Source organism: Pezoporus flaviventris, unplaced genomic scaffold, assembly GCF_033815535.1.
Source record: "Pezoporus flaviventris isolate CSIRO_AGI_PZ_B2104156 unplaced genomic scaffold, CSIRO_AGI_Pfla_v1 ptg000031l, whole genome shotgun sequence".
Lineage (NCBI taxonomy): Eukaryota > Metazoa > Chordata > Aves > Psittaciformes > Psittacidae > Pezoporus > Pezoporus flaviventris.
In genome coordinates, this window is record NW_026892579.1 from 57,386,237 (window position 1) to 57,398,313 (window position 12,077).

At 44.7% G+C, this 12,077-nt stretch overlaps 1 protein-coding gene across 1 annotated transcript in view; it reads left to right on the plus strand.

Moving 5' to 3' along the window:
• SHLD1 (shieldin complex subunit 1) overlaps positions 1 to 12,077 on the plus strand; it is a 74,302-nt gene that overhangs the window by 12,396 nt on the left and 49,829 nt on the right. The window lies entirely within an intron of this gene.

The window sequence follows — 12,077 nt, forward strand, 5'->3', positions numbered from 1 at the left end:
GATTAATTTAGAAAAGCAAAACAATGCATTTCTTTTTAGATCTTAAATCTATTTTCTGATGTTTGAGTGCTTCATATCTCAGCAGGCACACAGATAAACGTGAATTGCTTTAAGAACAGTAAAGTATTGCTTTTACTGCAATTGCCTGTATTCAAAAGGCAAGAGGAAGTAATTATCATTGTTCACATCAGCCACTGCCTTGCAACTATTGTGTTAAAACAACAAGTACTGGGATAATCAGTGTTTTGTAATTGTGTTTTTTCCTTCTGAAGTGTCTAATCTTTGTGTCTTTTATTTCTTGTGGTGTGATCAAGTCTTGCACAAAGGCAGATAAAGTTGGGAAACAGGTGAAGAGTTTGGGAGAGCTGAGAGTTTGGAAGGAGCTATATTTGTCTTTAATCATATTCATATTGCAATGAATAGACAAAACTTTATTATTTTCCCAGAGAAAATGCTACAGTGTATTTTGCAATTCTAAGTTATCTAACATAACAATAGTATCTCGGATAAGAACAGCAAAGGATGCATAGGGTATGAAAGCTGGCTGATAAGGGAAGACCAAAGAGTACAGATAGAGTATTCTTCAAGTGCACAGATTTTCCTAAGAGACTGCTCTTTTAGAATGTGGTTTATAAATATAATCTCCTCTCTGCTTAAGGAGATTCTATTTATACAACCTGTCATAAAAACTGCCAGCAATTTTCTTTAGAGAGAAGGAGGAATAAGGAAGATGAACGTTAGCATTAGGACTTCAGTTACCAGTGGGAAAGGCTTAGCAAAACCAAAACCATAGGATTTGATTGCAAATTTGTGGCAGTCAATCCCAGAGCTGCTGCATAAAGGCATATTCCTTTGGATACTGTCAGTAACAGGTATACATGTAAAACTGTGAAAATGGTGCTTGATTCTTTCACTCAAGTGTCTAGTTAGTAATGCACACCTTCAAATGCCAGGAATTTTCCGGTGCAACGTGGGCAAGTGTTCCTTTAGCTACAGGGAAACTGTGCTGATGGCCAGCTAGGGGAGAACCTCCAAAACATTTGTCCTTTTAATCCCAAATTCAATTTATCTGCTTGCCATGGTGTTCTGAGTTTACTACCTTGGCAGTTATCTTGTTTGATCTCTTCAGTTCTTCCCCATACATCCAAAGCATGAAATAGCTTTTTCACCTTTTAAATTCATCAGTCAGGAAATAAGTGCCATTTTATTGTCACACTTTTAAAGCATCAGCACTTCTTTGCCAGTTGAGTGGTATGGACCTGTCCCAAAACAGGAAGCAGATTCTTGCCTAAGTATTGCTGCATAGAAGTTGCTAAGTCAACACTGGTGAGGTCCAGTGGGTGTTAACTTGGCATGATATTTGTGAGTGATAAGCATCTGGACACACCTGAAGAGGAGCTGGCAGTGGGTGGCCAGCAATCCTCATGAGAAACCATGCCTTGGTTTCTGGAAGCTGATCAAGAAAAGGTCTGTAAAGTTATGTGCCAGATAACGAAAATGGGTTAGGGACAGGTTTTTAAAAACCACTATAGATTCCTCTTGTCCTGAGCTGGAAACTCAACTGTCCTGAGACTGCAAACTTGGGAAAAACCACTTTGAGGAATACTCAACATCTCATGGTGAATTAAACAATTCTGTTGGTTTTCATCAAAACCTCAGTCCTGTTATCATTGAGCTCACTGGCAAAACTCCCTCTTGCTTCTAACATGGACCAGAACCAGCATCAGAAATTTGTGCTGCCTTATTCAAGCCTTGCTATGGGGCTGTGTTGCTGGAAGTAATTGCTTTCTGATGCAGTTCCCAGAGTGGTCTGCACAATTTCCAAACTGAATGAAACCACAGCTACAGCAGAGATCTTTTCCCAGCAAACAATTCAGCTCATCTGTTTATTTGCATAGGTAGTTACCAGGGCTTGAAGTCAGATATACACAGTGCATGAGGAAATAAACTCTGAAGAGGATAAAGTTTACGGGGAGGAGGGACACAACACAGCAGCAAGACAAACCAGCAAACCCCAAAGCATTTGTTTGCTTTTATTGTCTGTCTACACGTCTTTGGAGTTCAGCTGCAGGCAGTTATCTAAAATTGTGATAAGATCTTGTATTTTCTTAAGTTTTTTCAAAGCTGTGGAAAGGGTTCAGATGCCAAATTTAAGTCCATGGACATAATCTCAGCAATAGCTTTTCTATTTTCCCACCACACAAAACAAAGGCAGCTATATTTATACATAGATTTTCTTGTTGTGATGGGTGACACTTCAAAAAGCAAGGTCTCTCTGTCCCTGGGAAACAGCTGCCAGCTCATTTTCTTCTCATCCTCGCTGATCAAGGAAGGAATGGCAGCCTGGCTGACCAACTTCAGGAGAAGAATTGGAGCTGCCAGACACAGGTCAGTGCAGTTCAAGCCACTAATTATAAATATTGTCTTTTTATGTATTCAGGGAAGACATGACTCTTTCCTAGACCAAGAATATCCCTTACAGTTTCCTGAAGCCACATAGGTATTTTACATATCACAGGCAAAAAGACCCTCAGACAGGCAGTGATCTTGCCACACTTCTCCCAGGGATAACAAGGGCACAAATATCATTTTACCCAGGAAGAAAGGGATTCTTTTGAGGGTAAGATTTGTTCCACTGCACAGAATATTCATCTACAGCCAAGTGTCAACTTTACCCTCCCCTCCTCATCAAGGGAGCAGACAGGCTTTCTAAAACAAGGTTATTCTGAATTGTTTAGGGGATTCCCATAGGATGTAATATGCAGCAAGTCAGACATGCTTGTTGCCTTCCACTGACTGAAAAATCTGCTCAGCTTACTTAGCCCCAGGATCCTACACTGTTGGCATGGTAAGTAAAGATAGATGAATCTCCCCTACTGCTCCATGAATGCAAAACCCAGTTCACTGCAAGCATGAACTCAAACTTTGCCACATTCAGCTGTATCAGTCGCCAGTAAAAAAGCTGGAAGACACTAACCTCTGTTTTAAGGAGATTACCTTCAACAAAAATTTGTCAAGCTGAAGTACAGCAAAGGGTGAAGCCAAGGCACATGTTCCTGTGACCCAGTTACCTTCAGGAAACCCAAGCAGGACAGAGAGGATTTTAGCTACAGGGCAGCAGCTGAGCATAAAGAAATAGTAGCCCATAATTACTTTATTACCCCAAAGTATAATTACCAGGAGATTTTTTGCTGCAAAGTAGCAGGCTAATATTGGTGCTGATTTTAATTAACTGACCAATGGGAGGCTGGATGGGTTGAGGAGAGATTTCATACAGAAGTTAATTAGTGTTCTGGCCTAGTTTAAAGTGTTGCTCAAATGGAAATATTGGGGAAGTTGACATCAGCCAGTTATGGATCTTTTAGCCTCTATATTACCGGTCACATAACGAGTCCTCCCATGTGATCCACAGCACTTAAATTAGCAACCTAGAAGAAATTAGTGAACGCACAAGAAATAAGGAAGCAATTTCCAAGTCGGACATAATTCCTTCTCCATGAACACACCAGAGTTAGAAGAGGAAAAGGTCCTTCTTGCTCAAAACAAGGACCTGGTTTACAGCTCAGCTCAGGAAATGTGATGGGTGGCAAAGGCTCTGCTGCATAGTGGGGAGGCAGAGCTGAGTAGCACCAATCCAGCTGAACGATGTAGTGGGATTGAGCCAGTGCCCAGCATGTGGGAACAGAGCTCAGTATCTTTGCTTAGTGTTACTTCCAAGAACTGTAGTCCTGGGGGCAGTATTTTGCACCTTGTGGAAAATGTGCTGGGTTTACAAAAGTATCCTGATGATAACCCATTATTTATTTAACAAGACTGTAACTATCTTTGGATTTCTTCCTTTTGTTCCTCACAGATCTGTTTAATCATATATGTCTTAGATTAATACCTTTTGCTTTGATTTATCTTCCCATTACTGAAAATAAGACACTTCAGGATCATATTTAATCTTTTTGTTTGTTTAGGAAATAAAAGATGACATCTTTTCAAAAGATGACATCATTTTCAAGAATCACCTGCTACAAGCTCAGGAGTGTTGCATCCCAACTAGAAGGAAGTGCAGCAGGAGGGCCAGGAGACCTCCTTGGATGGATAAGGAGCTGCTGAGGAAAATTCAAATGAAAAAAGAGGCTTATAGAAGTGGAAGCAAGGACAGGCGGCCTGGGAAGAGTACAGGGATGTTGTCCGGGAAGCTAGGGACCAGGTTAGGAAAGCTAAGGCCCAGTTAGAATTAAACTTGGCTAGGGATATTAAGGATAACAGGAAGGGATTCTACAGTACGGGATATTAAGGATAACAGGAAGGGATTCTACAGTACATAGCAAATAAAAAACAGACTAGGGAGAACGTAGGTCCCCTCAGGAAGCTCTCGGGAGAACTAGCTACACAGGATTTGGAGAAGGCTGAGGTTCTGTACGATTTCTTTGTCTCGGTCTTCACTGGCAAAGGCTCTGACCACACCACCCAAGTCTTGGAAGGCAGACACAGACTGTGAGATTGAAGACCTTGGGCCCACTGTAGGAGAGGAACTGGTTCGAGACCATCTTAAAAATCTGAACGTGCACAAGTCCATGGGTCCTGATGAAATCCATCCGCGGGTCCTGAAGGAGCTGGCAAATGAAGTTGCGAAGCCACTGGCCATCATATTTGATAAATCATGGCAGTCAGATGAAGTTCCCAACAACTGGAAAAAGGGAAATATAACCCCCATTTTCAAGAAGGGGAAAATGGATGACGCAGGGAACCACAGACCAGTCAGTCTCACCTCTGTGCCTGCCAAAATCTTGGAGCAGGTTCTCCTGGAAGGCATGCTAAGGCACATGAAAATCAACAAGGTGCTTGGTGACAGCCAGCGTGGCTTCACGAAAGGGAAATCCTGACTGACCAATTTGGTGGCCTTCTATGATGGGGCTACAGAACTGATGGACAGGGGTAGAGCAGTTGATGTCATCTACCTGGACTTGTGCAAAGCATTCAACACTGTCCCACATGACATCCTTGTCTCTAAATGGGAGAGACATCAATTTGATGGATGGACCACTCGGTGGATAAAGAACTGGCTGGATGGGCACACACAAAGAGCTGCGGTCAATGGCTCAATGTCCAGCTGGAGACCAGTAACGAGTGGTGTCCCTCAGGGATCGGTGTTGGGACCGGTCTTGTTCAACATCTTCGTCGCTGACATGGACAGTGGGATTGAGTGCGCCCTCAGCAAGTTTGCCGATGACACCAAGCTGTGCGGTTCGGTTGATATGCTGGAGGGAAGGAATGCCATCCAGAGGGACCTTGACATGCTTCTGAGGTGGGCTGATGCCAACCTCATGAAGTTTAACCATGCCAAATGCAAGGTCCTACACCTGGGTTGGAGCAGTCCCAGGCACAGCTACAGGTTGGGCAGAGAAGAGATTCAGAGCAGCCCTGTGGAGAAGGACCTGGGGGTGCTCGTCGATGAGAAAATGAATATGAGCAGTCAGCGTGTACTCCCAGCCCAGAAAGCCAACTGTATCCTGGGCTGCATCCAAAGGAGAGTGACCAGCAGGTTGAAGGAGGTGATCCTGCCCCTCTGCTCTGCTCTTGTGAGACCTCACCTGGAGTATTGTGTGCAGTTCTGGTGTCCTCAACAGAAAAAGGACATGTTGGAACAAGTCCAGAGGAGGGCCACGAGGATGATCAGGGGACTGGAGCACCTCCCGTATGAGGACAGGCTGAGAAAGTTGGGGCTGTTCAGCCTGGAGAAGAGAAGGCTGCGTGGAGACCTTATAGCAGCCTCCCAGTATCTGAAAGGGGGCCTATAAGGAAGCTGGGGAGGGACTCTTCATTAGGGACTGTAGTGCTGTAGTGATAGGACAAGGGGTAATGGGTTAAAACTTAAACAGGGGAAGTTTAGATTGGATATAAGGAGGAAATTCTTTCCTATTAGGGTGGTGAGGCACTGGAATAGGTTGCCCAGGGAAGTTGTGAATGCTCCATCCCTGCTGGTGTTCAAGACCAGGTTGGACGAGGCCTTGGGTGATATGGTTTAGTGTGAGGTGTCCCTGCCCATGGCAGGGGGGTTGGAACTTGATGTTCTTAAGTCCTTTCCAACCCTAACTATTCTATGATTCTATCTCACTGATCATCTGTAAGTTCTTCATGGAAAAGCAGATTTATCCTCACCTGTTAAAACCAGGGACCTCTGATTCTTAGTGTGGGCCTACAGCTATTAATAACCACCAAATCACTTTTGCAAACTGATGCCAATGAATGCAGGACATTCATTGTTGGGCTGTGTTTTGCTTGGCACTATCCCTGTCTTGAAAAGTTGGCCATCTGAACACACAGAATAACCACACTGGGAGAGAAAGGAGGTTTTAGTTCACTCCCATTTCACAAGCAGGAATCTGAGGCACAAGGACATGAAATGACTTTACAGAGGTCACAGTAGTGCAGTCAAACCATCCAGTTCTTTGCCCATTCCTTATCATTACATCCTCTTCCTCTTAGCTGCCAGAGTGCAGTTGGGATTCTTGCAGCTGGAAGGGCACAGAAAGACATTTTAAAATGAGTGTATCAGGTTAGCTGCAGTCTTGTAAGAATAATCTCTTCCTTTTCAAAAACTGTTCAGGGTGGTTGGGAGTCAGATACTGTACCCAAATTTTGTGAAACATTTACTCTCCAGGCAAGCAGCTCTCTTTGAATCACTGCAGATCACTGAACCATTGAAACACCCATTATCTGGCAATTGAGCATTACATCCTTGTTTAGGCCATTCCATAGGTAAGTGGTGGTTTATACACTCTACTAGTGGAGCCTCACAGTCTTTTCTAGGTCACTTCACAGTGAGAATCGACATACAAAATTTCACCTTTGCAAATCACAGCCTAATGTTTTGTTGGAAGCCTGAGGCAACTCCTTTCTGGGAGGCAAGAATTAAACACCCTTGGGATCTGACTTCTCCCTAAAGTGCAGCCCAATTCTAGGTGGGAAATCTGTTTAGACTTTTCTGAATCCTATTAAAACCACTTTTTGTCGAGGATACACCAACTATCTCTTTTCTCCTTTTTCTGCTGAACATGTAAATAAGGCGTATTATCAGTTGGCATTCAAAGAATACCAAGGTTGGAAAGGGTTAATTAATTGTGGCCTTGTCTTTAGCACCTGATTTGGGTATAGGAGGCAGGTTTCTACAAGAGGAGGGAAGAGTTACATACAGCTTTCTTAAGGAGTCACTCAGTGTTTGTAAATAGCCTTGGGCTTGGGAGAGGCTTTGCTGGGAATTTCTCCTGAATAAGGGCCTAGTGGCTCTCAAATAAGAGGGTGAAGGACTTAGGTGCTGAGTCCTGGGTGGTAGGGAAGGTAAGCTGCCCATCTTTGGTTACCTGTTTTACTACTTGTCATGGTTTAAACCCTGTTGTCAAGTTAGCCACACAGTCTCTCTCTCACTCCCCTCCCTTTTCTTCCACTCACACCCACCCCCACCCCCACCCCCCCCCCTCACTCCTGGAGGGATGGGAAGGAGAATCGAAAGAATGCAACTCCCAGAGGTTAAGATAAGAACAATTTAGTAACTAAGGTATAACACAAATCACTACTGCTACCACCAATAATAATGATAAAGGAAATAAGAGAATACAGTACCACCCGCTGACCAATAATACCCAGCCCCACCAACCACCAACCAATACCTAGTCCAACCCTGCAGTGCCCTAGCCCTTCTGGGTAACTGCCCCTAGTTCTGCATCCTGGGCATGATGTGCTGTGGTATGAGATACCTCTTTGGCTAGTTTGGGTCAGGTGTCCTGTCTCTGCTTCCTCCCAGCTTCCCCTCCTCCCTGGCAGAGCATGAGACTCAGAAAGTCCTTGGTCAGACTAAACATCTGAGCAGTAACTAAAAACATAGGTGTTATCAGCACTGTTCCCAGGCTGAAAGTCAAAAACGCAGCACTGCACCAGCTACTAAGGAGAAAAATGACTGCTACTGCTGAACCCAGGACACTACTGTTTTAAATATTGCTTCTATTCACTTTCCCCTTGCTGTATTGAATATTCTACCATTTTATCTAGTTTTTCTCCATTTCTTTCCTAAATTGAGATGCTCCTGCTGCCTGCTTCTGGTTCCCTTCACTCTTCTGCATTGGGGGAAGGCTGAAGACCAAAGCTGTGCTTTGTGCTTATTGTAGCCTTTGTGCAATGGCTTCCAGCCTGTGCTCTGCTGTGCTGCAAGACCCCTGTCTTGCATCACTTGGGGCATGTTTGATTTCCATCAGTTCCTTCTTCCTGGCCTCTGGAGACAAAGGAGAAGAGGAACTGGTCTTTTGCAGGGCACAGCTCATGCCTTCTACTTGAAGCTGTGCACACTAAGCAGGATTAAAAGTCACATGGGACATTATGCTCCAGCCATGTCTAAAAGGCAATACTACTTGTTCTCATTGCTGTTGGCTGCGCTCTGAGAAAGTAATGTGGCTGCATTAAGGAAACCAAGACATAGTCTTGATGGGTACATTCATTTTTTGAGGAAGATTTTCTATGGCAACCACCCTCAGAACAAGACACCTCTCACCTGCCAGGTAGGTAAGCATGCTGCTGAGACCTCTTCTCCATGGGTGATGTCTGACCTTGCCCATCCCATCTCTCCTCTCAGTTCCTGCCTGCGCACTTTGCACACTCCTCCTCCCCTCTCAAGAAGGGCACACCATGAGCTCTGTCACTAAAACTGGGGAGTACTGAGTGGTAGTGTCCATGCCCATAAAGGAAGCAATGCTCTGCCCCCATTCTTCCGTGAGTACTTCCCAAACACTGGACCTTTGCACCATGATGCTTGTTTGGCCTTAGCTCCACAACAGTCTCCTTCAGCATATTCTTGCACAAGATTGTTGTGAATGTGGCTGAGCTAATGGGGTCCTGGAAAAAGATATCATTCAGTGATGCCTCTTGCCTGTGTTACAGGGTTTGTGTTTTTTGTTTACATGGTGGTGCTTGGTTGAACTTCTTAGCTCAAAGAAATACTGTCTCCCACCCCTCCTCACCATGAGGGCTGCAGGGGAACTGAATAAGCAGCTGCTAAAGATTCCTGGCAGAGGATCTTGCCCTTGGCACCCTGACTCAAGGCACGTGATGGCTTGGCTCTGTCTACACACACCCACTTGCGTGGATCCCACATGGCTTGTTTGCAAATACTGGTGACTCCAGCTCAAAGGTGCCAAGTGCTTGCAAGCATCCAGCAGGATGTTGGTGACCTCCTTTGTAAAGAATGTCCCATCTTTGGTGCCAGCAACAAAGTCCTGGCATTATCATGAGGCAAAAGGACAATGTAATAGTATCATCCAACCCCTTGAAAAGCAGTTGCAAAATGACAGAGCCAAACTCTTCTTGGTGGTGGCAGATGGTGTAACACAAAGAAAAGGTCACAAATTGTGGCTTGGGAGGTTCAGGTTGAATCCTGGGGAAGAGTTTCCTCATGGGGAAGGTGTGTAGCCCTGGGACAGATTCCCAGAGGAGTTGAGAGAAACTCCATCCTTGGAAGGGGTTCAAGTATCTGCTGGACAAAGCTGCAGCTGACCTGATTTAGCACTGGTAGTTGTCCTCTTCTGAGAAGCAGGATGGAATAGAGACTTCAGAGGTCCCTTCCAGCCAAATACTCATAGGACGACAATCTTGCCGGTTGGCATGTGCTGTGGGAAGACCTAGGACAGAGCCTGTCAGTTTGTGACTGCCAACTCTGATAAGCCTGTGTAGTAGGAGGAAAGAACACAGATGGCAGCAGATTACCAGCTGGTTCCCAGGCAGCTTTCATGCTGTTCTACTAGCAAGCTACTTCTGGTCTTCTGCTAGACATGGGACAGCTGCAAGGACAGTTCTGTGCTCTGAAAACACCCCTTGGGGCATGGGACGCACTGGAGCTACGAGAGGACACACAAGATGTTTGCCCTCCTCTGAGGGGCCATGGAAGAGCTAAAGAGTATCATGACCTTAACTTCTGTGCTAGTGAAAAATCAATGTGAAAGTGTGGTTAAAGCAAATAGCATGACCCATACCCTGCCTGTCCATATCTTATCCAAGCCTGTCCAGCACCTGTGCACATGTTCCTCCTTAAAGTTTATGCTGACATGTAACATATTAACTTCTATGGCTAGTCAAGGCTAATGACTGCAATAATTCAGAAGTTGCATTACCTCCAGAAATGGAATGCCATCCCTGGAGGTATGGAGTATATTATTTAGAGCCTATTCTGGGCTTAATTTTGTACCCCAAAAAATGTGTTTTCAAATGCATTTTAAAATATAGCTATTATATCATTATGGATTGCTGGTCTCTGACATTCAGTATAATGCATCAGTCATCAGTTATTTCTTGGCAGGAAAGCAAAATGACTGTCTTGAATCATATTTGAAATAAGACAGCGTGTACAACCTAAAAGCCTAATGAGCAAGAGACCGTGTGAACAATTTGTCATTTTACTCTTTTTTAAGGGGGAAAAGAAGAGGGTGTAACATAATTTAAAGTGTGCTAAGCCTCAGAGGAAAGAATTGGAGCACTGCAGAAACATGACTGGAAGGCAGCTGTATGCTAGTCTTTGGTTCTGGGGAGATGGAACCTTATCTGTAATTTTAAAGGCTTTACACAACACAGTAATCTATTTTCAAGGGGAAAATTCAGGTGAATCCTGCATTTTGTAGTTCCCAAGGGATCTGGGTGGATGACTGTTACTAGTGCTAATGTAAAAATCCACTACACTTCAGTTTCTTCAGGGACACCTAAATGTACCATTAGCTGCTATAAAGTCTCGAATTAATGAATTAGTATTCATGCTTGTCCTTAATGAGGTAATATTTTTCTTGCTGAGAGTGCCAGATGACAAGAACAAAAGAAAAAGCAATCTCTGCATACTGAATTTTTGTCCCTGCCGTTGTACCCCAGGTGGGAAGGGTGAATTTGGGCAGCCATAGGGATCAATGCCCAGCCTTCAGTGCAAGGGGTTTGCTGGCACCAACTTTTGCACTGTGGAAGTCCATCCTTTGCTCACTCATTGGCCCATAGTAGCTGTGTATCTTCTGAAGCAGGCATCACTGCTTGTCACTGGGGGCAGGTGGCCTGTTTTGGACCTCTGCTGCTTCAGCATGCAGTCCTTGGCCATTTTAGGGCAGAAGGGGAAGATTTGGCTGTACTCTTGTTTGTTGCTCTAGGGTTCACCCTACCTGTGACAATTTAGCAACCTATCTCAAAGACTTGGCTGTTGCAGTTGAACCCAAGGTGATTGGTTTAGTGGTTTTTGTTGCCTTCAGCAGTCTTTGTGATCCTTCTTCCTGCTGGAGGTGGTCAAGCGGTGCTCCAGTGCCAAGCATCTTTCCCTAAAGCTGGTTCTGCCACCACTAAGCTGTGTGCAACCTCTAGTGCTCTACAGTACAGAGATGGTTTACCTGGCACAAAACTTATGGGCTGTATGGGGAGAAAAGCCAGGCTGGTGGTCCTGCATGCTGAACTGGCTCAACCAAGGGGCTTGGGGAACACTGCAGTGGGTGCAAGGAACAGGGTGAGGCTGCTGGTTTTGGTGGCAGCCAGCCGTGAAATAGCACCCAACAGCCCAGGGATGATGATGGAGGGGGCTGAGATGCAGATGTGAATGCAGCAATCTTGTGGAATCCTGGGCTTGGACCTGGTGCTGGAGACAAATGTGGAGGTGTCTGCCAGCATCTCTTGTTACCATTACCCCTGTGATCCCACTGGGACCATCCCCATGGTCTCTTTAGACCTTTAATTCCTTAAGACTGAAACTTCCCTCCTGTGCTAAGCATGAACAACACAGAGACTAGCATCAGCCCTGCAGTACAAATGGAGGAAAGGTATATACACTTCACAGTAGCTTTCAGTGATGAGAGATCCCACCCACCAAGAAGCATTAGACCTGCTACTTGTTTAAAATAATTTAAAAGTTAAGTTTAGGTTTTTTTCTCCCCCTTGCCAGTTTTGATTGAAAATTACTGGGGCACTCAAGGAGACATCACCATTTTATTATCTTCCTGTGGAGGGAATATCTTCTTACTGTTGCTATTAGGGTTAAACTTTGCTTTGAGTGATGAGCTCCTACTAATACAGGTGGGGGT